A 27,417-nucleotide genomic window follows, 5' to 3' on the forward strand; every position below is an offset into this window, starting at 1 on the left:
CAGCAGGGGGATTCCATTCCCGGGAGAGAAGGGGAGGGGTCAACAGTGGCGGGAACGGCTATTCCCTGGAGCATCAGCAGCAGTAGCAGCTTCCTGCACTGAAATGGTGGTTCCCCTGGAGGCGGGCAGTGGCAGCAAAGGCCAGCCAGACCGAGGCGCTAGCAGCTTCAGCGTGGTAGGCCCGGCCTTGAGATGGAGCCCAGTTTGGGAGCCAGCAGCTACGTCGCCAAGGCTAACCCAAGGTGGCGACCTCATCGGTGGAGGCAAGATGGCGCCGAAGAACGGCGCGGCTCGGATCACAGCTGGGCCCGGTACCTGATGGGCAGAATGGGTGGCGTTCTGGTGTTCCGGTTATGGTGGCATCCGAGGGTCTCACGGTACCTGAGGTTCACAAAGTGAGGGACGGACTCTGTGGCTTTGTTTTTCTGGCAGTGAGGACTCACAGAAGAGGCGAGAGAGTGATCTGGGCGTTTCCTTTTCTTTTGACTGTTTCTTTTAATCCTGTTTCTGTTTTCAATCCTGACTTTTGCATACTTAGACGGCACTGGAGCACAGCGACTTTGTACACTTTTCACTGTACCCCTATACTCAAGTACACGTGACAATACAGCTGAAACCGGAGTGTACGAAGGTTGAACAACTGTTCAGTCACAGTGCAGGCAGTAATATGAAACAGGTCATGACCTTGCTCCTTTAGCACACCCAGTGAGTTAGCTGCCCCCACCTCGCAAATAACTGAGTGGAAAAACAAACCCAACGGGGGTGGGGGGTCGCCTTTCACAGCCTTGTGCAGCATCAGTTGTCTCTCCATCACCCACCTCATGTGGAGAAGCACCTGCTATCCTCCCAATCTCCCCCACCCCAGCGAAGACCACCATTTGGGATTTACAAGATGAAAGAGGGGGCATGGACGTGAAAATCTCTCACTAAGGGCTTCCCTTTTCAATTGTAACTGACAATACTGAGTGGGGCGGATTTGGAGAGAACTGTGATTATTCCGTTGGACACAGTTTTACAAAGTGCTTTTAACAAGTGTTTCAGCAGTCTGTCCCGCAGTTGATTTGCTCTTTTCCCTGACAGCTGTTTTCACTGATCCTTTCTTATAAAGACAGAAGTCCTTGATACTTAACCCTCTCACCCACACTTCCCTTCATTATGATTTTATAAACAAGGCCATGGCGGTCTGTGGATAAGATTTCTGTCAGGGATTCGCTTTCTGTGGGTTTCTTGTTGATGATGGAGCCCCTGTTTTGAGAACTCTCTCTGTGGGGCTGCACTCCTCACTAACAGCAGTCAGCATAGCCTGAGAAGCCAAGTTCTGCAACAAGCTCTGCATGCTCCTTAATCCCTCACAGATGGTGAGGATAGAGAGAGGCTTGTACCAGTCTAAGTCCTTGCATGAGAGCTCACAGGCTGAATTTAATGGATATCTGGAAAAGCTTCAGCTGTAATACTCGCTGCCCCTTTATATGAAACCCCTGCACCCCACTCTAACTGGTGTTAAACTGCAAAGTAAGACTCGAGTCCTATTCTGAATGAGCTTTCACACTGCATTCAACTATCGATCCTGCAGGTGATTTGAATGAACAGTTTGCTGCATAAATATTATCTGGAGTTAGCTTTTCATATACAATATAAAAAACTGTCAGCCACATGTGCTTCCCATTGTTGCAGAATTCCACTTTCAGCACAACATTGCAGGGAGTAAAAAGACTAATTTGTCGTGAGGGGGAAGGATATTTGTCCTTCTTGCCAAGACTAGGTTTTGAATGATAAACTCTTGATGTCAAAATACATTCATTTATGGGCATTTTAAATATAGGGCATAGAGAAGGGTATGAGCCATACTCTTCTCTCTAATGTTTTTGTACGTTTAGAAAATGAGTAGCTGAATCACTCAGCACAGATATGTCCTATCCCCAATTACCATTCCACACTAAGCTACAGTTACTTCTGTTAAAATACTGCTAGGGAGCCCCCTAATTTAAAGAGTGGCAATTTGTTAGGGGCTCCTGCTCCCTTATTCCTATCGCTGTATGCATTGGGTAGGGATGGTATCGAACCTGGGCCTAAATCTTGGTTTCAACCCATTCCCTCCCCATTTTAGCGTTTACAAGCTAGGCAATGAAGGGAAAATGGAGCAGAAAAGGCAGTGTAACAATAGAAAGTTTGCCCACAGGAGAGAAAAAGGAGAGGCTAATTGGAAAAAGAGAGAAGGGCACTTTGGAATATTGTGTTCTGTTCTGGACACCATGCTACAGGAAGGATAAGATTAAATTGGAGAGGGTTCAGTAAAGATTTACTGGGACTGGAGTGTTTGAGTTTTAAAGGAGAGACTGGAGAGCCTGGGACTTTAATCATTGCAGAATATGAGGTGACAATATGGTGCTTTATAAATCATGAGGGGCATAGATAAGGTGATTAGCGAAGGTATTTTCCCCAGGGTGGGAGAGTTTAAAACCAAGGGGCATTTTTTTTAAGGTGAGAGGAGAAAGATTTAAAAGCGACTGGGGGTGGGGGGCAACTGTTTCACACAGAAGGTGGTTTCTCTGTGGAATGAACTGCCAGAGGAAGGGTTAGTTACAACATTTAAAAGACATTTGAACAGGTACATGAGTAGGAAAGGTTTAGAGGAAAATAGGCCAGATGCAGATAAACGGGACTATTTTAGTTTGGGAAATACGTTTGGCCTAGATGGGTCGGACTGAAGGGTTTTCTTCTGTGCTGTACGGCTCTATGACTCTATGGCTGGAGACGGGCATGAGAGAGAGAGAAAGCACACTTTGCATTTCTTAACATTGAAATTTTGGAAATTGTAGGGTGTAATCCTTTTAAAAATGATCTTTTGCAGCATATGCATTGAATTGCTGACCGAGGAGCAAATCAATTGCCTTGAGAATGTAAAGCTCCAATGATGAAATGCAACGCACCCTGCTTTTCTCAACAAAATCAGTGCAAAGAGGGCATTAAGAATTGCTGGGTACGTCTGCAAACATCTGGGAAGGAGACACAAGAGAGAGAAATCTTTTCTCAAATAAGACACTTGCACCTGGAAAATGTATTTTCCTTCCAATCAGGCATTTTTCGCTTCTCAAGAAAACCGGAAAGAATCCAAAATGGGCCAGAGTAGTATAAACAATCTCATTCAGATGCTAAACAAAGAAAAAGCGAAAGAACAATGGATACTGGAGATCAGAAGCAAAAGAGAAGTTGCTGGAAAGACTCAGCAGGTCTGGCAGCATCTATGGCGACAAAGCAGGATTAGCATTTCAGGCCCAGCAACCCTTCTTCGGCACGCTGTTTCTGGTTTTGTTTCTCATTCAGATTCTACCAGGTCATCGGCAAGGGACAAGAATCGTGTTTTGTCTATTCATGAATGGGTGTCATTGGCAAGGCCAGCACTTGTTGCCCATTGTTGACTGAGAAGGTGATGGTGGCACCTCCTGGAATGACACCAGTTTGTGTGTTGCAGAAACACTCCAGTTTTTTGAGGAATGGGAAATCAGGATTGCTGATCTGAGACCGCTTATTTCAATTTAGGGCACAGCAGAGCACATTGAAAGCAACACAGCATTTAGTCACTTTGTGAAGTGGTCTAACCAAACTTTAGTGAAGGGGAGGCAATGAGTGAATGGTATTATTGCTAGATTATTAACCCAGAAATCAAGTTCACGTTCCATGAACCTGGGATTGAAACCTCCACCTGCACCCCCCCCCACCCCTACATCACCCCCATCATCCCACACCAAGGCAGATAGTGGAATTTGAATTCAATAAAAATCCAGAATTAAGAGTCTAATGACGACCATGGAACCACTATCGATTGTCGGGGAAAATCCATCTGTATCGCTAAAGTCTTTTAGGGAAGGAAACTGCTGTCCTTTTCTGGTCTAGCCAACATGTGGCTGCAGGCCCACAGCAAATTAGGGATGGGCAATAAATGCTGGTCACAGACATCCACGTCCTGTGAATGACTAAAACAAAACCCACACACATATTTAATCTCCAAGTGCTTCCTCATTTGAGCTCACTGAATTTTTTTTTAATTCGATGTCTGAGACTCTCCATAAAACCAACCTAGCCAATAATGTAAAATAGACAGTCATGAATGGGTAAATGATTATGCATTCCACCTGACAGTCTTTCTATTCTATCCTATTCAGTTCTGAGGAAGGTTCACTGGACCTAAAATGTTAACTCTGGATTCTCTCCACAGATGCTGCCAGACTTGCTGAGCTTTTCCAGCAATTTATGTTTTCGTTTCAGTCTTTCTGTTGACTTCAACTCCAACGTCAATCAGTTCTGCCAAAATTTAATGGATTTCCTGCTTTTCTGATACATGGCCATTTTGTTTTTCAGATTGTGGCTACATGCTCTTTCTGTACTGTACTCCCATTGTTGCTGTAAATCATTGTTACAGAATTTCTTTAGTCTTTGACACTATTCTTTTCAAGATTGTAATATTTCACGATAATGTGTAAACTGATGGAAACAAATTAACAATGTGATACAGAATTGCTCAATATCCTCCCTATTAAAAATACTGCTCAGGATTGGATGTTTTCGCCACGCAATTAAGAGACAACTACCATTCGAGCTATTTATTTTAGAGTAGCAGGAAATGTCAATAATATCATGAAGAAAAGTGGGTAGGGGAAGGAAAAAATGATTGCTATTGAAATCCATGGAGACCTCACTTTTACAGCCTCTTGCCCTGCCTGCAGTTACTTCTGCCATGAGATCTAGAGATCTGTTGTCAATGGTATGCCAATCTTGACTGTTTTGCACCATCCTTAAACATCCACTGTAGCTTGTCTGCAACAGCTCTGTCACATCCGACATCCAGATACATTTTTAATAAATCGAAGATGCAATTTAAATGCAAGGTGCTGCTAATATTATCGTTATAAGATGCTCCGTGCTTCTTCCAGAAAGCATTGCAGAGTTGCTGAACGGTGAATTGCTGATGCAAACATCTCTCTTACCATCCCACAATGCATCTCTCTGGAAAGTCAACTTGCCAAGCCAGCAGAGCTTTCTAATGCTTTGTGAAAACATTCACTTGTGGAGTTTTGTTCTAATTCATAATCTATGACGTGAACAAGTAATGATGACAATCTGTGACGGTACTGAAATGATACTTTCTAACTTGCTTTCAACATTTGGTTGCATGCAGCACTTACATTTATCAAAATGAAGTTTCACGTAGAAACGCAGAAAAAAGAAGCAAGGGAAGGCCATTGAGCCCTTCATTACCGCTTTGACCTTCAATCTGACCATGGCTGATCAACCAACTCAGGACCTTGTTCCTGCTTCCTCTCCATACCTTTTGATTCCTTTAGCCCTAAGAACCATATCCAACTCCTTGAAAGCATTAAATAAAGAGCTGGAAAAGCACAGCAGGTCAGAGAGCATCCGAGGAGCAGGGAAATCAGTGTTTCAGGCAAAAAAAAGTTGACTTCCCTGCTCCTTAGATGGTATCTGACCAGCTACACTTTTCCAGCTCCACATTTGTTGACTCTAGCTTCCAGCATCCTTAGTCCTTACTGTCTCCTTGGAAACATTCAATGCTTTGGCCTCAAACACTTTCTGTGGCAAAGAATTCCATAGGCTCACCACTCTCTGGGTGAAGAAATTCCTCCACATCTCAGTCTTAGTTGTCCAAATCCCTACTGTTAATCAGTGATTCCTAATTCTGGACTCCGGTCATCAGAAACATCCTTCCTGCAACTACCTTGTCTAGCCATGTTAGAATTTTATAGGTTTCTATTGGAATCCCACCTCATTCTTCGAAACTCCGGTGAATATAGTCCCAACTGAAGAAGTCTTTCTTCATATGTTAGTCCTGCCTCCCAGGAATCAGTCTGGTAAATCTTTGTTGTACTCCCTTCATAGTCAGAACATCCTTCCTCAGATAAGAAGATCAAAACAGCACACACTATGCCAGTTATGGTCTCAACAAGGCCCTGTATAATCACAGCAAGACATCACTGTACTCAAAACCTCTCACTCTGAAGACCAATGTACCATTTGCCTTCTTCACTGCCTGCTGCACCTGCATTTCACTTTCAGCAACTGGTATATGCAACTGGAGGGCACCCAGGACTCAGTGTAACATCCTGTAGCATGGTGGTTCAGTGGTTACCACTGCTGCCTCTCAGTGCCATGGACCTCAGTTCAATTCCACCCTTGGGTGCCTGCCTGTGGGGAGTTTCTCCCTGCATTTGTGTGGGCTTTCTCTAGATGCTCTGGTTTCCTTCCACAGTCCAAAGATGTGCAGGTTGGTGGATTGACCGTGCTAAATTACCCATAGTGTCAAGGGACGTGCAGGCGAGGTGGATTAACCATGGGAAATGAAGGGTTAGACCGTAGAGTTGGGTCTGGTTGGGAACCTCTTTGGAGGGTCAGTGTGGACTCAATTGGCCAAATAGTTTGCTTCCATGCTGTTGGGATTCTATGAACTGCTTTCCCAACTTTTCACCATTTAGGTAATAATCAACCTTCCTGTTTGTGCTACTAGAGTATACAATGTCACATTTATCCACATTATACTTTATCATAGATCCATCAGTTGGTGGCATTGTTGAGGAACGTGAACATTTGATCAGCAGGACTGAAAATGTAACAATGTAACCATTTGGTCAAGAGCCCAACACAAGCCCTGGCATTGTTGTTGACCTCCACTTCTTGGACTTTGGTGAGCTGGGAAATATTGCAAATCTTCTAACAGGCTGCATTCACCTTCAGAATGAGCTGGAGATTTAAAGAGTGTAAAAGATGCTTTAGAGAAGTATTTGTTCCTTAAAGATAGCCCCCAAGGGAGAAGACTATACCTCCCCCACCCCACCCCACACACCATTCACCCTCATTGTCAATAGCATTACGAACGATGTTTGGAAATTCCTTGCCTTACAAGATCAACCAAGTCCTTCCATGTGCTAGTGGGTTCCACTGGGATTATGCTGGGTGTCTAAGAGATCCCCAGTTGAAATGTGGGAACTTTCTGCTTGTTTCAGCTTCATGACATAGTGCAGAAAACCTGATCCATCTGGAGAGTTTGCAATCTCTGTGGATTGGTTGCAGGAATGAAATCCTTGTTATTGTTTCATTTTCATTGTCCGTTCTGGCTCAATCTTGCATTAAGATCTCCGTAGAGCTTTTGAAATTTGCAATGCCAGAGTTGGGAACACCCCGGGTAAATTCCTCCTATATCTAATCTAATATAGCATCTGCTTCACACGATATGTTAAAGAAACAGTCTCTCATTATCTCATACTTTCATCTCAATTGTATTCTGCTTAAACTTTATTATGCCATTTTATTCCAATAGCATCAAAATCCCCAAAATTTTATATATTCTCAACTCTATTGTCATTTCTACTCATTAAATAGCCCTGGGGGAAAATTGACCTTGGGTGCAATTTTAACTAAAAGGTATGGCAGTGGCTGCCTGTCCTTAGTCCCAGTCAAATTCAGGTCTGTTGACATCAAGTGGGGTAAGCTGCATTAGAGATGGCAGGTAAGCTAGCGTCTACTTTGTGCTACTGGCAAAGACCAATTTCAATTCATCTGTATCCACTTATTTAGTTTGAGATACTGCTGGACGGCTGTAAAACTAATCTGATCAGTTTTATTGCATGCCCACTTCCAAAAGGTGTGGGATTTTGGAGGCACTTGAGACTCAGTTGAAAAATTTTCAGAACTTACTTTATCTTTGAAAGAATCTTTGCTGAGGTTTAATTCAGCTATTCTCAGATGGGAGGCCAAAAGGTCACAAGTATCTTTTTATACAAAGAAGAAGAAAGGGATTGTAAAGAAATAGAACATGGAGAATCTAGAGGTCTCTACATTTTCTTGTGTTTTCAGATGGTTTCAATAAGATTTAGTAGTTTGTCTTGTCTACTGTACAATTCTAATTGAAGAACGTTATAATTTCCTTATTGGGCTGAAGGGCCTGTTCTGTGCTGTACTGTTCTATGTTCTATGTTCTATGTTTACTGCAGGGTTGTGTTGTGGTCAATGATAATGGAAATAATGAGGGAGAAAAGGATCATTTTGAGATCTTTAACAGTGCATCTTAGTAATAGTAATGGACATTCAAAATGATCCAGATGTACCAACAAGAATCTTGAGTAATGCTTTTCAATTTATTTATCATTTAAGGATGTTGGGCGTAGTGATCAAGGCCCACATTTCTTGAACATTCCAGGTTGCCCTGCCAAGGTAGTGATACAACTGAATGCCTACAGAGGGCAGTGAAGAGTCAACCAAGTGAGCATGAAGCTGGAATCACAAATAGGCCCAGAATGGAGACAGAAAATATCCTTAAAGGCCAGCCGACGAATCAGACACTGTTTCACATCAATTCAACAGTTTTACAATCACTGCAGAACATGTTATTTCCAGCTTTTTCTCAGTGAATGCTCAAACTGCTGTAGTTGGTACTTGAACTTGTATTCTTGGCCAGGGTCTATTACCTTGCCTCATGATTCCTTTCTCTTCATTTCATTCCTGCAGTTGCTTTCCCCTATGTCACAAACTCCCACCTCGTTCTTTCCACATTTTCTCTGTTTTCATACTTCCTTACAAACCGTCAAATTACCGACTCCTGACAGTTCTGCTGGTAAAACATTGGCCCGAAATGTTAACTAGGTTTCTCTCTCCACAAATGTTGCCTGACCTGCTGAGAGTTTCCACCTGCCTCTGTTTCTGTGCTGGATTACTGAACCAGGATTGTAGTCACTGCACTGCCCACCCCGCTTTACCTGTACCAGGTTTTGCAACGTGAAAACTGCATTGGATAAAAGAAAGTCATTGTGTGATCGACTGAAAGAACTGTGGATGCTGTAAAGCAGGAACGAAAAACAGAAGTTACTGGAAAAGCTCAGCAGTTCACCCTTCTGATGTTCTGAGGAGGGGTCACTGGACTTGAAAAGTTAACTGATTTTTTCTTCACAGATGCTGCCAGACCTGCTGAGTTTTTCCAGCAACTTCTGTTTTTGTTGTCATTGTATGATTGAATCAGTTTGACCCAAATCAGTCCTGGCTCTTTTCTCGTCCAGTTAGACTTTAGGAAAAATATTTATATTCCTGCTGTCTGGTTTATGGGTTAAACAACATTTGCTTAAATTTGTATGTGTTTATTGTCGAAAAATCACAGAGAACAACTGAGTCAGCGTGTAGACCGACAGAGAGCATGGTGTTATGGTTTTGATATCAGCTTAGCCTCCTGGCAGCACAATCTCTTCTTTGTTCATGATGTGCCTGTCACAGGGGTTCACTTTGACTCAGATTACATTCACTGGGGAGCCAAATGGCTGATAAGGAGACAATTATTCTTTAGAGCAGAGGCCGCATGTACAGGCTTGTGGTGTGCCAATCTGATGTACAGGTGTGTGCTGTACCAACCTGATGTACAGGCGTGTGGTGTGCCAATCTGATGTACAGGCGTGTGGTGTACCAATCTGATGTACAGGGCGTGCTGTACCAACCTGATGTACAGGCGTGTGGTGTGCCAACCTGATGTACAGGCATGTGATATGCCAACCTGACAATTGAGGGGCCAGATGCCAGCCTTTAAGTTGTGCATGAGGTGGGAGGGGCTCAGTCACCAGCAAAATGAAGAACATTCCCATTTCTCAGCGCTGTCTCCAGGCCGAAGAAGCTTCAAATAACTTTTCAAATAGTATTGACCACTATCGACTGCCCCACTGCCCACATTTGTATTTCTCTCTTATTTCTTGGTAATTGTTTGTGTCTATTTTCTAGGATGATGATGTTGACTTGTACGAGGGGAAATAGCTGCAAATTGAGGGGTGATAGATTTAAGACAGATGTCAGAGGCATGTTTTTTACTCAGAGAGTGGTAAGGGCGTGGAACGCCCTGCCTGCCAGTGTAGTTAACTCAGCCGCATTAGGGCATTTAAACAGTCCTTGGATAAGCATATGGATGACGATGGGATAGTGTAAGGGGGACGGGCTCAGATTAGATCACAGGTCGGCGCAACATCGAAGGCCGAAAGGCCTGTTCTGCGCTGTATTGTTCTATGTTCTATGTTCTATTTTCCATTTTTATGTCTACCGTATCTCCAAGATCGTTGACACTTAAGGGCAACTTAAAGGTGACGATATTCCAATGAACCTCATGCCCTTGCCTCTCAAGGAGGGAGAAGGTGTGGGTTTGCGTGAATGCTGCCAATAACCTATTCACCTGGATGTTGCTCTCAAATTGTCACTGTCTAGAAATGTTGGTAAATACTCAATGTTTTGAAGGCCAGTGCAGAATGGCTTAAACCTAAACCTGATGGGAAATGTTAATTATTGTGTCCAATCCTATAAGAGACTCAAGGTGGGGCTGAAGCCAAAGCCATTCAAATGAGAGAAAATTTATACATTTCCAAACAAACCAGGAAATACCTGTATGTGGGCCACTTTCTGCTTGCAGTATTCGTTCTGGGAGCCCAGTGATTTACCATGACCAAACTATAATTTGTGTGTGGCCAATTAATTCAAATAGAACTTCACAGTACCAGCCTCTCAAAAAAACCCAGTTGCCTTTGACTCATAGGGACTTAAAGCGGCTGAATCAAAGTCCCAGAGCCAATATTTTCTGTGACTAAAGTTTTTCTTGGCTCAAACAAGCAGAGAGGAGGAAAAAAAAGATTTGCTGAATTGGCCTCGAGCCAACCAAATGAACTCAGAGCCAGGTTGCCCATGGTCGTGGAGCTGAATAATTGAGCTGGTTTACGCCAATCTCTTTCGCACTTTTCCTTGCAAGTTTAACCAGCAGTGACATGACCTTTAAAGCTGAACCAAACAAATGGCCAATTGTGTGAACTAGTCAAAATATCCATCACATTCTCAGCTCAAACCACTTCAATGACGCTCGGGTTAGCAAAAAAAAAGGGAAATGCTTCTGAAGAGAACAGTAAATGTGAATGATTCCTGTGTGACTAGATGATTGATTTTGGAGTCAAGGCTGGTACCTGTTTGGCTCCATCATTATATTTTGGCCTCTACAGAAAGAACGCCCGAATGCATCACTGCACCAATTGGAGATTTTTTTTTCCTATCCAAACGCCAATAAAATCAAATAGTATTTTTTCAGTCAGATGGAAAAGTATTAAGGTTCAGATTCAGAATTTTATTTTCAGCACAAACCTTTGCTTGTGTATATTACAACCTTGTCAATTCTGCTCTTTTTTATGGGATCCATAAAGTGATATCGCTTTGACCAAGAAGTTATCATTGAAGCAGATTTCTCTCCGGAAACAACAGGATGATAAAAATGGGCTAGACATTCTGTCTTGTGCAGCAATAAATGAATTGAATGTTCAACAAGGTGTGGCTTGTTGTCAAGGTTTATGAGTGTGACACAGAAACCGTTGGAGGAGGTTCCATAACTTTTGGAATCTGCCTCCCCATTGAGTGTATTCCACTCCTGTCATAAACTCCCCTCCCAAACACTTTTCATCCTTTATAGAAGAATGAGCAATAAATGACCATGGTACAAATTGAATTGAAAGGTGTGGAGAGTTTTGTTCAAAGCAAATCAGGGCAGGACTTACACACTTAATGGTAAGGTCTTGGGGAGCGTTGCTGAACGAAGACACCTTGGAGTACAGGTTCAGAACTCCTAGAAAGTGGAGTTGAAGGTAGATAGGATAGTGAAGAAGGTGTTTGGTAGGTTTATCTTTATTGGTCAGTGCATTGAGTGTAGGAGTTGGGAGGTCATGTTGCAGCTGTACAGAACATTAATTAGGCCGCTATTGGAATACTGCATGCAATTCTGGTCTCCTGCTATATGAAGGATGTTGTGAAACTTGAAGGGGTTCAGAAAAGATTTACCAGGATGTTGCCAGGGTTGGAGGTTTGAGCTATAAGGAGATGCTAAACAGGCTGGGGCTATTTTCCCTGAAGTGTCAGAGGCTGAATGGTAACCTTATAGAATTTGATAAAATTGTGAGAGGTGTGGATAGGGTGAATAACCAAGGTCTTTTCCCCAGGGCAGGGGAGTCCAAAACTAGAGGGCATAGGTTTAAGGTGAGAGGGAAAAGATTTAAAAAGGGACCTAAGCGCCACCTTTTTCACACTGAGGGTGATGCGTGTACGGAATGAGCTGCCAGAGGGAGTGGCGGAGGTTGGAACAATTAAAACATATCGGTTGGGTACATGAATAGGAAGGGTTTAGAGGGATATGGGCCAAATGATGGCAAATGGGGCTAGATTGTTTTAGGGTATCTGGTCAGCATGGACAAGTTGGACTGAAGGATTTGTTTCTGTGCTGTACAGCTCCATGATTGTATAACTTTATGTACCACAAGGATACAGCAGATCACAAAGGCAAGCACACAGAGAAATTCTGTTTTTGCTGTATCACCGGTGTTATGCAGACCTGCCAGCTCACTAGAGCTGCTGTTCATGATGAACATTGCTGCCACCATCCTCTAAGTGCACAAAAATCCATGTGGGAGAGATTAAAAAAGCATAGGAGACTCTCTCATTATTGACAAGATACCATTTATTGCACAGTAGCAACTAGTTGTCAGTACAAGAAATGGTAGGCATTGTTACAGAGACTTTGAGGAGGACGAAATGTCAGGCTTCACTCCTTCAAAACCTTTCTGCCCATAAGTCCATATGACATTGTTGTGGTGGATGGTGTGTATAGCACTCTTAACCCTTTCAGTCCCACATACAATTAGCAGCAAAGAGTACAATAAAAAAAAATGCTTGGGTATTTGCATTTAATGGAGTGGCTGCTCCTTGTCTTGAAGTCTCTGTACTATTTGTCCATAGCCCATAGCATCCTTACAGTGGAAACAGGCTGCTTGGCCCAACAATGCACGCTGACCCTTGGAGCATCCCACCCAGACCCATTCCCCTATGACTCCACTTAAGTTACACTACGGGCAATTTGGTATGGCCAATCCACCTAGCCTGCACATCTTTGGACTGTGAGAGGAAACCAGAGCACCCAGAGGAAACCCACACAGACACGGGGGAATATGCAAACTCCACACAGACAGTTGCCTGAGAGTGAAATTGAACGTAGGTCCCTGGTACTGTGAAGCAGCAGTGCTAAGCACTGAGCCATTGAGCCACCATGCCACCTCCTGTGTTCTTAGACAAAAACAAGTCCTGTTAGCATCAATGATTTTGACAGCAAATTCAAACCCATAAACATATAACTTTGAATATAGTTTAAAGATGAATGTTTTTATTGCTTAGTTGCATCTATCAATTAGAAGATTTATCACTTTTTTTGATAAGATTACTTGTGAATCCTAGATATCAACTGGATTTATTCTCGAGAAGAAAATATTGCTTCAGATTGCAGCTCTGCATGAATAAAACACCAAACATAGTCAAGCCACATCCAGTGGAAGAGATCAGTTTTAGAAGAATGACAACCTTGCTAAAAGTTTTATTTTGCTGGATAGGCAGATTGGTCAGATTGCCACTTTAAGTGGGGTAATGGTGCATATAGTGACATTTCCACTGGTCTGTATTTTCACCTGTGTTAACGCTCCTGGATTAAGAACACTAATTAAGTCATGTTTTAAACAGCAGATTCCATTAGAGTAATGTCATTTTCTATTTTTGTACTTTAAGAATATCAATTCCATATGAAATCCAATTCCAACAGGGTGTTAATGGATTTCAGTCCATTAAGGTGAAGCTTTTGACAGATGTGTTGCACCAGATATGAATTTCGAATTAGCTTTAGGCTATAAGTGGGTTGCTAATCACTCTACAATGAACATAAATTACTTTTGGAAAGAATTATGCACATTATTAAATATATGAATTAAATCTTCTGTGATGATACTATGACTATGTTTTTAAAGGTCAAAGGTCACACAACAGGTTTATTTGAAAACACAAGCTTTCACAGTCTTGCTCCTTCTTCAGATGTTAGTGAGAGAGGTGGCATCAGACACAGAATTTATAAGCGCAAGATCAAAAGGTCACAGAATTAATGTGAATATATTGAACAAATCTAAGGTAACTGTTAAATTGTTAATCAGTTAGAAAGGAAATGCAGGTTTCGATTAATTAATATGCATACCCTAGAATTTCTTTCAAGTCACTGCCCCGAGATAACTAAAGATTTTATCAGTATACCAAAGGTGACATCCCAAATCAGACAATGCATTTTAGGTGTGATACCTTGTTTAGAATCTGTCTTTATTTTAACTTGGAGTCAAACTGGTTTTATTTCCAAAGTAAGAATTTATAATGTGCCACAATGACTGTCTACAAATTGTGTGCTTTTTGAACAAAATGGAATCTATCTACGATTACAAATCTGCAAATGCAAACTCATCCCATAGACGTGTGTCTGTGCGTGTGTGTGTGTGTGTGTGTGTGTGTGTGTGTGTGTGTATGAGTGTATGAGTGAGAGTATAGTGCAGTGGAGTCACCTGTAGTGCGACATCAACCCAAGATCCCGGTTAAGGCTATCCTCATGGGAACTGAACTTGACTATCAGCTTCTGCTCAGTGACTCTGCGTTGTTGTGTATCCCAAAGTCCACCTTGGAGGATGTTTACCTGAAGATCTGGGGCTGAATGTCCTTGTGCTCTGAAGTGTTCCCTGACTGGGAGGGAACATTCCTGCCTGACAATTGTTGTGCGGTGTCCATTCATCTGTTGTCGTAGCGTCTGCATAGTTTCACCAATATTATCTTTTTAAGGAGAAATCAAACATGCAATTGGAAGGTGACCCGCAGCTGACTGTGTTCTTGAGCACAGAGTGAGATATCTTTTACCGGCGAGAAATAAGGAAATCAGGACTTGCAACATACCAATGCACTACATCGTAATGACTGACAGGTCTGGAGGCATTTTACAAATGAAATGAAAAGGGATTACACATTGAATGAATGTAGTAGCCAATACATTTTAAGATGACACCAAAATTGGAGGTGTAGTGACAGCAAAGAAAGTTACCTCAGAGCACAATGGGATCTTGATCAGATGGGCCAATGGGCCAAGGAGTAGCAGATGGAGTTTAGTTTAGATAAATGTGAGTTATTGCGTTTTGGAAAGGTAAATCGGCGCAGGACTTATACACTTAATGGCAAGGTCCCTGGGGAGTGTTCTTGAACAACAGATCTTGGAGTGCAATTCACAGTTCCTTGGAAGTGGAGTCGCAGGTAGATAGGATAGTTAAGAAGGCATTTGGTATGCTTGCCTTTATTGGCCAGTGAATTGAGTATACAGTTGGGAGGTCATGCTGTGGCTGTACAGGACATTGGTTAGGCAACTTTTGAAATACTGCATCTGGTCTCTCTGCTATAGGAAAGATGTTGTGAAACTTGAAAGGGTTCAGAAAATGTTTACAAGGATGTTGCCAGAGTTGGAGGGTTTGAGCTATTGGGAGTAGGTGAACAGGCTGGGCTATTTTCTCTGGAGCATCGGACGCTGAGGGGTGACCTTATAGGTGTTTATAAAACCATGAGGGGCATGGGTAGTGTAGATAGACAAGATCTTTTCCACAGGGTGGGGAGTCAAAAATTAGAGGGCATAGGTTTAATATAAGAAGGGAAAAATTTAAAAGGGGCATAAGGGGCAACTTTTTCATGCAGAGGGTGGTGCAGGTATAGAACAAGATGCCAGAGGAAGGGGTGGAGGCTGTTACAATTACAACATTTAAACGGTTTCTGGATGAATATATGAATAGGCAGGGATTAGAGGAATATGGACTAAATGCTGGAAAATGGAGCTAGATTAACTTAGGATATTTGGTCAGCATGGACGAGTTAGACTGAAGAGTCTGTTTCCATGTTGTACATCTCTCTGACTCTATGATGCTACGACTCTAATTGATGTATAGATGATTAGATTTCTCATTGCGTCTGTGATGTCAAATTAAAGTTTCCTTGGAAAGATTGTTTACAGGGTGAGTTATAAATGAAACGGCAGTTCAGTGTCAATTGTGTTCCAGGCTGCCCCAGCAGCGGCTAGATTCTGAAAAGGAATCCCATGAGATACACATTGGAGGTCTGTTTGGTTGCAGAGCTGCATCGTGAGAAAGTCCACGGGGAAGAAAATCTGTTGTCAATCTGGACCAGGCTATTTGATCTACTCTGAAAGCTGTTAATGCAGATTAAATGCTAGGGCAGTACACTGCCTCAGAGGTTAGCGCTGCTGCCTCACAGCGCCAGGGAGTCAGATTCAATCCTATCCTTGGCTGACTGTCCATGTGGAGTTTGTACATTCTCCTTGTGTCTGCGTGGGTTTCCTCCCACAGTCCAAAGATGTGTAGGTCAGGTGGACTGGCCATGCTAAATTACCCATAGTGTCCAGGGATACGCTGGCAACATGGACAAGCCATGGGAAATTCAGGGTCTTTGGAGGGTCAGCATGGACTTGATGGGCTGAATGGCCCGCTTCCACACTATAAGGATTCTGTGACCTCTTCCAGTCATTCAGGGGTAAATTCAGTCTACTGTGGCTGCAGCCTCAAGTGGTCCTGACAAACCAACCCAAAAATGTAACATCTTTAGAAATGGCTCTTCAGATGCTATCACTGGAATCTGGGCTCAGGATGATGATCCTAGATCACCATACTATTACTTCATTCTTTCTTCTGAAGAAATCCATGCAATCTCACTGAGTATCGGGGAAGGAATGCCAACATGATAACTGGCTTTACAGACAACTTCAATCTTGGAAATTATTTCAAGATGCTGTCAGCAAAAACTGCAACCGCAACATTTGGGGAAGACATAAACTTCTTTATACAACAAAACACGGAGAGAATGCACATGGGGATGTGTATTACACTGATGAACCGTTGTGCTCTTGCATTCTTTCAGCTAAGACGTTAAACTAAAGCGTCATATATCCTGTTGAATGGATGTAAAAGATGTCATGGCACCATTAAAGTATCAGCAGGAGAAATCTCGCTTATATTTCGGACAAATATTGACCCCTGAACGAGCATCAGCAGGACATCTGTTCATTGTCACTTTTCTGTGTGTGGGATCTTGCTGTGTGCAATTGTCTGCTGCCTCTCTTCCATTACTTCAGCAATGAAGCTTTATAAGGTGTTTCATCGGTTGTGATGCATCCTGGGACATCACAATGCATTGAAAGACGCTATATAACCACAAAATGTTCAATATATGTTACTGTGTGTTATTAAACAATGCAGCAGGGTGCAAAATCTCCTCAAGATAGCATTTAGCAAGCACCGATTTGGGCTTAAAAGAAAGTCTTGCTAGAATTTGTCTTTTCCTCAATCAAACAAATAGAGTAGTTTGAGCGTTTTTTTTAGTGTAAGTTGGACCATTTATAGGGCAATTATCATATCTGCTGCCATTTCTAGAAAGCTTTCAATTAGGATTGGTCCTCTTTCCCATGTTTTGCTGACACATTTTGGGCATTGAATGAATCTTGACATCTATTTTTTTAGAGAAATCACTTGGCGCCTTGCTGGTTGAGTCCTGGGCAGCTTCCTTCCTTTTCATATTTATTTTAATCTGTGTGAGTTTGCGTTCACCTCAAAAATGTGGCTTTGGATGGAGTTGCCATTTTCCAGCCTTACATCAGGTTGACTGGCAAAAGGTCAAATGGCATATTTTCAGTCAAGTTCTAAGTTTACAAAACATCAGCCAGCTTCTTGTCGTAAAGCCTTACCTTAAAGGCAGCAGCAGTATGTTTGGAAGGATGATCACAAAAAAAGGCATCTTTTCAGACGGCTGTATCACTGCCCTTTCATTGCCTTGTGCTGGCTGCTGATCTGAACAGAGGACAACTCGAGAATTATACATGGGGAAATAGAACAAAAATTTCCCTTTCATCTGCTGCTCCTACATTTGCCACCCAAGAAACAAGAACAGCATTTTTCTAACAGATTATTTGCCTCACACATCCTTCCGACTTGCTGGAAGGACTCTGATTTACTTGGTTAATGGTGTACAATGTGTAGCCAATAGAATAAATAGAAATACATAGCGGGAAATGATTTCATGGCTGGAATTTAATTGCAGGGCTCAGCATGATGAATACAGAGTGCTACACCTCTCCTTTTGTCATTTCACTCTGCATTCTGAGCCACTTGATTTGATTACAGCCCACCTGCCTATTTTCTTTCTATGTCAATACTCAGAACACTATTTTAGGGTTTGAACAGTGACCCATAAGCAGCATTAAATATTATAGTCTGGAACTTTCACTTTACACGGCTCTTTATTTATAGTTTTGGCATTTGACCAATTGAAACAAGTCACTGTACACCTCACAAGTGAACAAATAACAGTCAAGAGATTTGCCACTGCTTCCTTTGAGAAACTGGGCCTCTCATTCAGAAATTATTTGACTCTTCGCCATTTTAGGCTATTTTCTTTTCCTTTTCCACATTTTCGCTTAATTCCTGCTTTAAACCTCTAAGTCCTCTGCAGCTGTGAGCAGTGGATACAATAGCAGCCTGGAAGTTCCTCAATCCTGTTGCTTTGCTGCGTGTTTACTGACATCATCATGAAACATGTGGCGCAGAGGCAGCTTTTTCAGTCCTTCAAACTTTCACCAATGCTTGTGTCTTCAACAGCTTCCCCCTCAACCTAAACATATTATCCCCCTCACCCTCCAGAACATCACAAAATGTACTTTTAGTGATCCTTGAGGTCATTCTATCCATAAAGAGGCTATTTTGCCCATCACCTATGTGCCAGCTCTCTGCAAGACTTATCTAGCGGGTCGACATGACGTTGAAGTGGTGTTTTACAAGATTCTGAAGGAACTTGATAGGGTGGATGCCGGGATGTTGCATCCATGCATCAGAGAAGCAAAAATACAGGAGCATAGTCTTCGAGTGAAAGGGTGCTTATTTAATGGTATGGGGAAGTGCTGGTGTTGGACTGGAGTGGACAAGGTCAGAAATCACACAACACCAGGTTATAGTCCAACAGGTTTATTTTAAAATAATTGTGTTTTCAAATAAACCTCTTGGTCTATAACTTGGTGTTGTGTGATTCCCGACTGTGCTCATTTAGGGCTCAGATGAGGAAACATTTCTTCACTCAAAGTGTGGAGAATCTTTGGAATTCCCCACCCTGAGTGGAATCTCCCTCACTGAGGCCAGATTTTAGGGAATCAAGGGATGTGGGGATTGGGCAGAGAAGTGAATTTAGTGTCAAGATCAGACACAACTGAATGGAGGAGAATGTTGGATTGGTCTATTCCTGCTCCTTTCTCTTTGCATTACTGTTTCATACTACAATCTGTTCCCTAAAGCTCTGCAATTTCCTTCCTTTTCCAATATCTATCCAATGCTCTTTTTGAAGATTACTAACAAATTTGCTTCCACCATTTTTCCAGGCAGTGAATTATTTTACATATCTCAGAACAATGCAGAGATAACACCTGCTTTTAAGCGTGCAGCAGTTTTGTGATATCTTTACAATCATAAAATGTTTGACTTTAAGCTTACAGCTCAGCTCATAGTATACTCTGTGGTGACCATTTATTTTGCTCTGAATTTATACCCAAGCTTAATCAGTCAAGCCACAATACTTATAGGTCAGTTACCAGACACTCATAAACAAACCAGAACAATTGAACGCTGTAGATTTCCTAGTCACAACCATATCTCCTCATCTCCCCCTGTGTTTTTTTTGCCAATTGTCCTAAAGCCAGGTCTTTTCATTACTGATTTTCCTGCCAGTTAAAACTGCTCCTTCCTCCTGACTTTATAATGAGCCAGCACTATTTTGATCTTTCCTTAATCCTCTCTTCTTGAAGGAGGCCCACAAAAACAAGCAGCAAGATTTTTATTAAAGGCAAAAAAAAAGCTTGTGTCGCACGCTAGGTCACTAAGGTCCCTGGGGTAAAGGGATTGTGTAAATATGAAACACAATCCCACAACAAGATTATAATATCAGAAGAAATCTTCCATGATTTCACCCCCTCCCTGTCTCTGAAAGCAGGTTCATCCCTGCCACCTTCTGAAGAAACTTCTCAAACATTCCCGATACTAATCCATCCACCACTGTTGGTTGACCTTCAACTGGCTAGACCTTAAGGCCTAAAACTCCCCTTCTAAACCTCTACTTCCTTAATTCTCTCTCCTTTAAAATGCCCTTTAACTACACCTCTCGGACCAAGTATTCGCTAATAGTTCCCTTTAATGCCAGTGTCAAATTTTGCTTGTTACCATATCCATGGAGCCACCTTCAAATTGTGATGGCTGGTTGAGGAGCTGGAATCAGCTCCCTTCTTTTTAACCTCGTCTCAGGTTGGCAACAAAAAAAAACTTCTATTTCTTTTTAGCACAGCATTTGCTTGAAAATGAAGGAGCCAATTACCAAGGTTTTCTTGAGTGAAAGAACAATTAATTTTATTACCTACTAACTTTAAGAAAAGTACAAAATGCAAACATCTAACTTTAAGAAAAGTACTAAATGCAAACATCAAATACGAACACAGGAAGTGAGTTTAAAAGGGTACAGGTAAAGTCGATAAAGGTAATGCAGTTAAAAAGTCTATAGATTCCTCGGGGCATGAGATTCTTAATCTGAGACCATAGTTGTTTAACAGTTGATCTGTATCCTCTAAAATGGCAGCATTTCAAAATATTTTTGAGTTCTCGGCCAGTAGTTGATTTTTCAATTTGCTTTCTTACCACGTGCTGAATTCCAAGATGCTTAGAGAAACAGCTAAAGTGAGAAAATTCTACCCTGGTTGTCCCAAATTCATTTCTCATCTTCTCTGCTCTGCTGCTCAAAGGCAGCTATTGAGATACAAGATAATGAAGTGTGGAGCTGGATGAACACAGCGGGCCAAGCAGCATCTAAGGAGCACAAAAGCTGACGTTTCGGGCCTAGACCCTTCAGAGGGATCTAGGCCCGAAATGTCAGCTTTTGTGCTCCTGAGATGCTGCTTGGCCTGCTGTGATCATCCAGCTCCACACTTTGTCATCTCGGATTCTCCAGCATCTGCAGTTCCCATTATCTCTGTTGCAATACAATTCCACGTTTATTCCAGAGTCTAGCACCATTATCTTTCAAAGCTAGCTCACTGGCAGCTGAGCCTTTTAACTCCCACATGTGAACCTACATAGAAAGTGAGAATATTCTGATGCTGATCCAGTTACCTGGTTTGGATGAGTTCACTTAAGAATGACGATTTCTGTGCAGGCTGTTTTGTTCATTCCACATGGGTCTCCAGAATCTCGCCTGAATCTGTGATCATCTGTCGTATTTAGGGCCATGTTTCTTCCTTTTTTAAAACCTCAGCCCATGAAAGGCCACAGGCGTAGCGATCTGACAAAAGACATTAAAATTCAACAGTGCACACTTAAGAAGTATTGTAACAGAGTGCTTAACCACATTAAAGGTGCCAACTAAATGTAAGTTGTTGTTCTAGGATCAGAATTAATTGCAACGTGACTAAATCATTACTAGGTTATGAATCGAACTCCAGCCGGGTTTCCTGCTGTAAGATTAGATGTTTTGCTTTTTGTGTGTGTGCGAAAAAACATAAGAGTTCATCTAATTCCTCCTGTATTGAAAACCCAGCTGTGGAGATTATTAGTTGTAGAACTATAAGAGCCACTCCAAACCTCATAAATAAATAATACTTGATTTTAAATATCTATTTGCTGCAGTGCCCAGTTCTAGTTTTTCTTGTGAGTGACGTTTTCTATGGAAATGTATCAAGTGCATTCCTTTGCACAGGCAAGAGTCATAAGGAATAACTTATTTCTACACATTTATTGCACCTTTCTCTGGAATTTCCATTGATGTTAAAGTATGGCATGCTTAATGACCCCTGACATTTTAATTTCACTTCTTGAAGTTGGGAAAGACATTGTCTGTTAAAGTGTAAAGATGCTGAATGAAAAGCTGATTATTGTCAAGAATTCATTTGCAAATTTTGTTTGTTTGCCAAAGGCCCAATTTTAACCTTACCCTCCAGTTAAAACAGCCACTGGCAATCTCCAGCTTGGCTCCTTCTCTCGTTGGCGTATCATCAATCATTGGTTGAATTGACAACTTTGGGTGCAGAGTCATCAACCCAAGATGCTGTCCTTTGGGGCCCTTGATGTGGAGGTGCCAGTGTTGGGCTGAAGTGGACAAGGTCAGAAGTCAGACAACACCAGATTATAGTCCCACAGGTTTATTTGAAATCACAAGCTTTTGAAGCGCTGCCCCTACATCAGGTGGAGTCTGATGAAGGAACAGAGCTCCGAAAGCTTGAACAGCCTGACTTCTGACCTTTTTTTTGGGGGGGGGGGCTCTGATGTGGGACTGTTCTGGAACAAACGGGCTGCTGAATCCTGACATCAGATTACCAATGGTTAATTTTTCTCGAATCACTCTATTAGAGGCATGGCAAGAGTTTCTGTCATGAATACATCAAGCAGCTCAATGGAAGAGAGAGGGGAGAGGAAGGTGGTGGGGTACAGTGTGTTGCGAAGATGATTTTGGTAATGATGGGCAGGGTGGTGTAGAACTGTGAACTGTTCCAGGACAAAGCCATCCCAAAACAACCACAAAAACCGCATAAATCTTCAAAATGTGCTGCCTATCAACCCTCATGAGGTGGTGTATAAAGAAGTTATGGCATCGTTTCAAAGGAAAGAAAAGCACTGGTTAATTTTTATCTCTTAACCAACATTTAAGAATGCTTTTTCTGGTCACTATCATGTTGCTGTTTGTCAGAATTGCTGAGTTTGTCATTTAGGGATTACAGGTATGAGTATATTTTGGAAAAGTATTTCATTGGCTCAAAAGCTGTCTGAAACATCCAGTAATCATCTGAAGTGCTAAATGAAAGTAAGTCTTTCTTTGAAAGAAGGAATGTATGTTAATGGAAGTGATGGCCCCTTTAAGTATTGTACACCCAGTCTTCTTCCTGCATGATTTACTCGGTGGGTTTAAGAATAAGCAAAGCAGGAGCTTCAACAGAACGATTTCACAGATGTTATCCCGAAACAGGCAAAGGGCCCTGATCCCAATATTATAATTGGCTGGAACGTTATTTCAGGTAAGTGGTCAACTATGAAACAAAATGGAGGTTGATGCATTGGGACGTGTTCTAATGCATTTCTCTCTGATTTCTGATTGACACTGCAAAGACAAACTGCAAATAGGCCTTTTTCCTCTCCCAAGAAGCCCTGCGTTTTCATCAGCTCCTCCAAAATGGGAGATGGGGAAGGAGGTACAGTGATGGAAAGGAGATGGTGTCCAAGAAAGGGACAGAATTGAAGGAGGAGGAAACAGTAAGGATGAGGGAGTGGGGGAACAAGGGAAGGAGGGGGAGAGGGATAGAGCGAAGAAGGGGAAGGTGGTGAAGGTGAAAGAAACAGGGGGAGGTAAAGGAGGAGATGAAGGAACACAGGACGTGGGGAGAGGTGGAGGGACACAGGGGGTGAGGTGAAGAGAACCAGAGGAAGATGAAGGAGGTGGGACGGGTGGAGAATTTTGGGAAGGCAAAGAGAGGGAGATAGGAGGATTTGTAGGAAGGATGAGATAGGAAGTGATGGAGGGGCAAAAGGTAGGAGATGAAGGGGGTAGTTGGGGAAGGAGGGATGATGGAGAGGAAGGGAAGGAGAAGCTGATAGAGAGCAAGTGAGGGATGAGGAAATGGGGGAGGTGAAAGGGAAGATGGGGGAGAGGGGTAAGAGTGGGAACCTCCCTGCCACACCTCAACAATACCCATAGACATACATTTTCAGCTTGAGATCACACAAGGTTGAGTCATGAATATGGAGCATACCAGGATAAAGATTGGGCCTAACTCCCTTAGAACCTTGGTTGTTGCTCCGCATTGGGCAATATATGACAAACATTGACCATCAAGAACTGATGCCCATTGGATTGACAGCCTTCTCCCATAGAATCCATGTCATTCATGTCAATTTGCGAGGAATGGAACAGCTCACCTATCTGCCCATCTTTGTAAAGTACTGGTCTCCACCAGGCCTCAGTCTCAACTCCCTGGAACTGCAAGATCACTACAACTTCATTACTTTGTGATCAGGTCATTTGCAACAGATACTTGGCCATACTCAAAGTGGAAAATAAAAGTACTCCTGACCCTGTAGGTGATACTTTGCAGCTGTCATTCTGAAGTGCCCACACTGAAGATTGTGTTACACTACATGGATCAAAAATATGCCAAGCCTCACTAGAATGCAGCGTGTGCACCATTTAGAAAACCTGGATAATAATAATCAATTATAAATGTTGCTTTTAACTCTTTCCCTTCAGCTTTCTGAATACGTGTCCAAAAATAGTGAAGCCATTTGCCAACATTTTTACATTAGGCACGCAGGACAAAATCATCATCAGTCCTCTCTTGGTGAAATCAGTATAAGCTGTTGATTTCAGAACTAGCTCAATCACTAATGATTTGTCAATTTGGATTTCTTGTTTTGCTTCATAAGCAATAAGTTCTCTGTAATCCAAACTCAGAACAACACCAGAGGAAAACCTTACCGTGCATTAATGCTAACTTGTTGCGAATTCTGGATGTGTAAATGCTAAATAGTTTAGTACCTGTTCTTGTAATTACACTGCTCTAACTCTGCACTTCTAGAGGTAATCACTGCTGCGTCCCAGCCAAGAAATACTGGCCACTACTTTGCCAAACGTTACCACGGTGATCCCACATCCAAAAACCCTTGCTCCAATTATAGGATCCCTACAATATGGAAGCAGGCCATTCAGCCCATACCAATACTCCCCCTCCATTTTCCATGGTCAATCCACCTCACCTACATATCTTTGGACTGTGAGAGGAAACCAGAGAACCCGGAGGAAACCCACACAGACAAGGGGAGAACGTGCAAACTCCACACAGACAGTCACCCGAGGGTGGAATTGGACCTAGGTCCATTGTGCTGTCGGTAAGCAGTATTAAGCACTGAGCTACTCTTCAACCCCTAAATTGCACACTACTTCATCAGACTGAGCTTCACAGCAATTCTGGCATTCTGTTCATCTCTTCACTGTTTCTTACAGGTGTCATCCTGCCTTCTTTAGTCCTTCCCAGCTCAACAGGTATCCTTCGTCTCTCCCCTCTGATTTCACACTGGCGTTCTTCTGTGTCACCTGACCTACTCTAGCTGCTGCTTCTTCCCCACCTCACTCCCAAAACCCTGTGCCCACTACAATCCATTCTTTCTCTCCCTGGGCACAGCTTCTACTCTCTACATTGCCAGCCATCTCCCCTTTTCTCTCTCTTCCTCACCACGATCATATTAAATGGAGCAGTAGGTTTGAAAGGCTGCACTGACCAGTACTGATCTTATTCCTTATGTACATATGTTACCAGAGTGCTGCTACATGAACACTGTTTCAAAGTGAACCCTGAAAGCTGGGCTGTGTGAGAATTCCCATCTATAGGATGCATTGATCAGAATCCTTTGATGGCAAGACATAGAGTCATCGGCATACAACATGGAAATGGTCCCTTTGGCCCTATTCGTCCATGCCAACCAGTTTTCCTAAACTGAACCAGTCCTATTTGTCTGCGTTTGGCCCATATCCCTCTAAACCTTTCTTAACCATGCACATCTCCAAATGCCTTTTAAATGTTGTAATCATGCTCGCCTCTACCACTTCCTATGGCAGCTCATTTCATATATGCACGATCCTGAATATGAAAATAGTTGCTCCTCAGGTCCCTTGTAAATCTTGGCCCTCTCATCTTAAACTTTCGCTCTCCAGCTTTGGATTCCCCTACCCTGGGGAAAATACCTCGGCTATTCACCTTATCTATGCCCCTTACAATTTTATAAGCCTCTATAAGGTCACCCCTCAGCCTCCGATGTTCCAAGGAAAGATAAATCCCAGCCTATCCAGCCTCTCCTTATAAGTCAAACCCTCCAGTCCTGGTAACATCCTTGTAAATCTTTTTAGCACTCTTTCCAATTTAATAACATCCTTCCCAAAGCAGGAAGAACTAAAATTGTACTCAGTGCTCTAAATGTGGCCTTTCCAATGTCTTGTACAGCCACAAAATGATGCCCCAACTCCTACACTCAATGCTCTGACCAATAAACATATCAAATAAATCCAACCATGTTAGGTGCCAGAAGAGAACAGCCCAATTGATGGATATTTATCTCAATTATTAAAGATGCATTGAGTTAGCAGTCCAGAGGATGGTTGGCACCAGCAGCTCATGGTTATAACTGTAATCCCTTATTCCTTTTGGAGTTCCTGCTAGACTGGTTTCTCAGATACTTAACTTCAATGTTAACCTGCCCTGTCTATTGACTTGTGAAGTTGTTGAATTGAAATTGTGGCAACAAATAAAAAACAAACCTGGCTACAAACAGTCACTGGGATGATTGGTTAGGCAATGGCTATAGAATCTCTGATCAGTGAACTTCAAGAAGTCTACACAGCAGGAAGAATCACTTTGGAGGAAGAGGAATAGGGCATAGAATATCAAACTAGAAAAGCTCCCTTCACACATCCATTGTATTCTTCCTGTTTATAGTTATAGGGCAAAGTTTGATCGGGTATTCTATATAAAAAAAACTACACCTTCTCATGCACCTGATAGTTGGTAACCTAGGCAAGTCTTGGTGCACCCTCAAACACTGTATAGCCACTTTAACAGAAAGGGACAGTACTTGAGTAGAGCAGCCACTATTGATGGGCATGGCATGACTGTTTCTAGATCCAGTCAAGTATGTTATATGCTGGGCTCCTCGACAAATGAATCACAGTTGTCACATTGCATGTGTGTGGAACCTTCTAGCTAGGCTGCAAGGGTGCAGATATCAGAGGTTTGCACATACAACACAGCAACTGATACAGACATGTAACAATTCCATTGACAAAAGCAAGATTTCGGCAGCCCTTTCTCAATTAGGCTTTTTTTGGCTAAAACATCGTAAAGATTGCCAGATTTTGAAATTAGGCAAAACAAAAAGGTGAATAGAGCTTTAGATTTTCCTTTTGGAGTTCCATTGCTCAAATTGGAGACTTTTATTCAAACTTAAAGAAAAAGGGTTGCTTAAAGGCCTATGTTACACTCAAAGAGGCAAACAGTGACTTTCGTTCCTGTTTCTCCAACACCTGCATGCTGTTATGAAATAAAAACAACTGAATTTACCATATTTAAAAGAAAAATAAAACTGTACCTTTGAAGTTGGAAAGACCTCTCTGTCTGCACGGAGAAAGCAATCCTCTCGTGATTGTGGTTATTCTCAAAGTGAGTGCCAGCTGGTGCTTTTTATGTAAAATCTCTTGCTTCACCTGGCAAATTAACCCCTTTGATTATGTAGATTTAGCATAAATTACATTTTTTGGTGGGGGGGGTGCAGTCAGTGGGAGGCATGTATTTTGGGAAGCCAAGCGCATGTTTAAAACAGCTGCCCGGATTGGATTCTCTTGCATTGTTTTTCCTTTATAGAGAGAAGAAAAACACATATTTATATCAAAGTCCAA

The 27,417-nt window shown here is 42.2% G+C and overlaps 1 protein-coding gene across 1 annotated transcript in view; it reads right to left on the reverse strand.

Moving 5' to 3' along the window:
• LOC125462240 (acyl-coenzyme A synthetase ACSM3, mitochondrial-like) overlaps window positions 1-27,417 on the reverse strand; it is a 654,353-nt gene that overhangs the window by 360,662 nt on the left and 266,274 nt on the right. The window contains exon 3 of the mRNA XM_059654111.1: window positions 21,102-21,270. The gene's annotated coding sequence lies outside the window, so the exon portion shown is untranslated. The remainder of the gene's footprint in view (window positions 1-21,101; window positions 21,271-27,417) is intronic.

The sequence above is a fragment of the Stegostoma tigrinum genome, chromosome 23 (assembly GCF_030684315.1).
Source record: "Stegostoma tigrinum isolate sSteTig4 chromosome 23, sSteTig4.hap1, whole genome shotgun sequence".
NCBI lineage: Eukaryota > Metazoa > Chordata > Chondrichthyes > Orectolobiformes > Stegostomatidae > Stegostoma > Stegostoma tigrinum.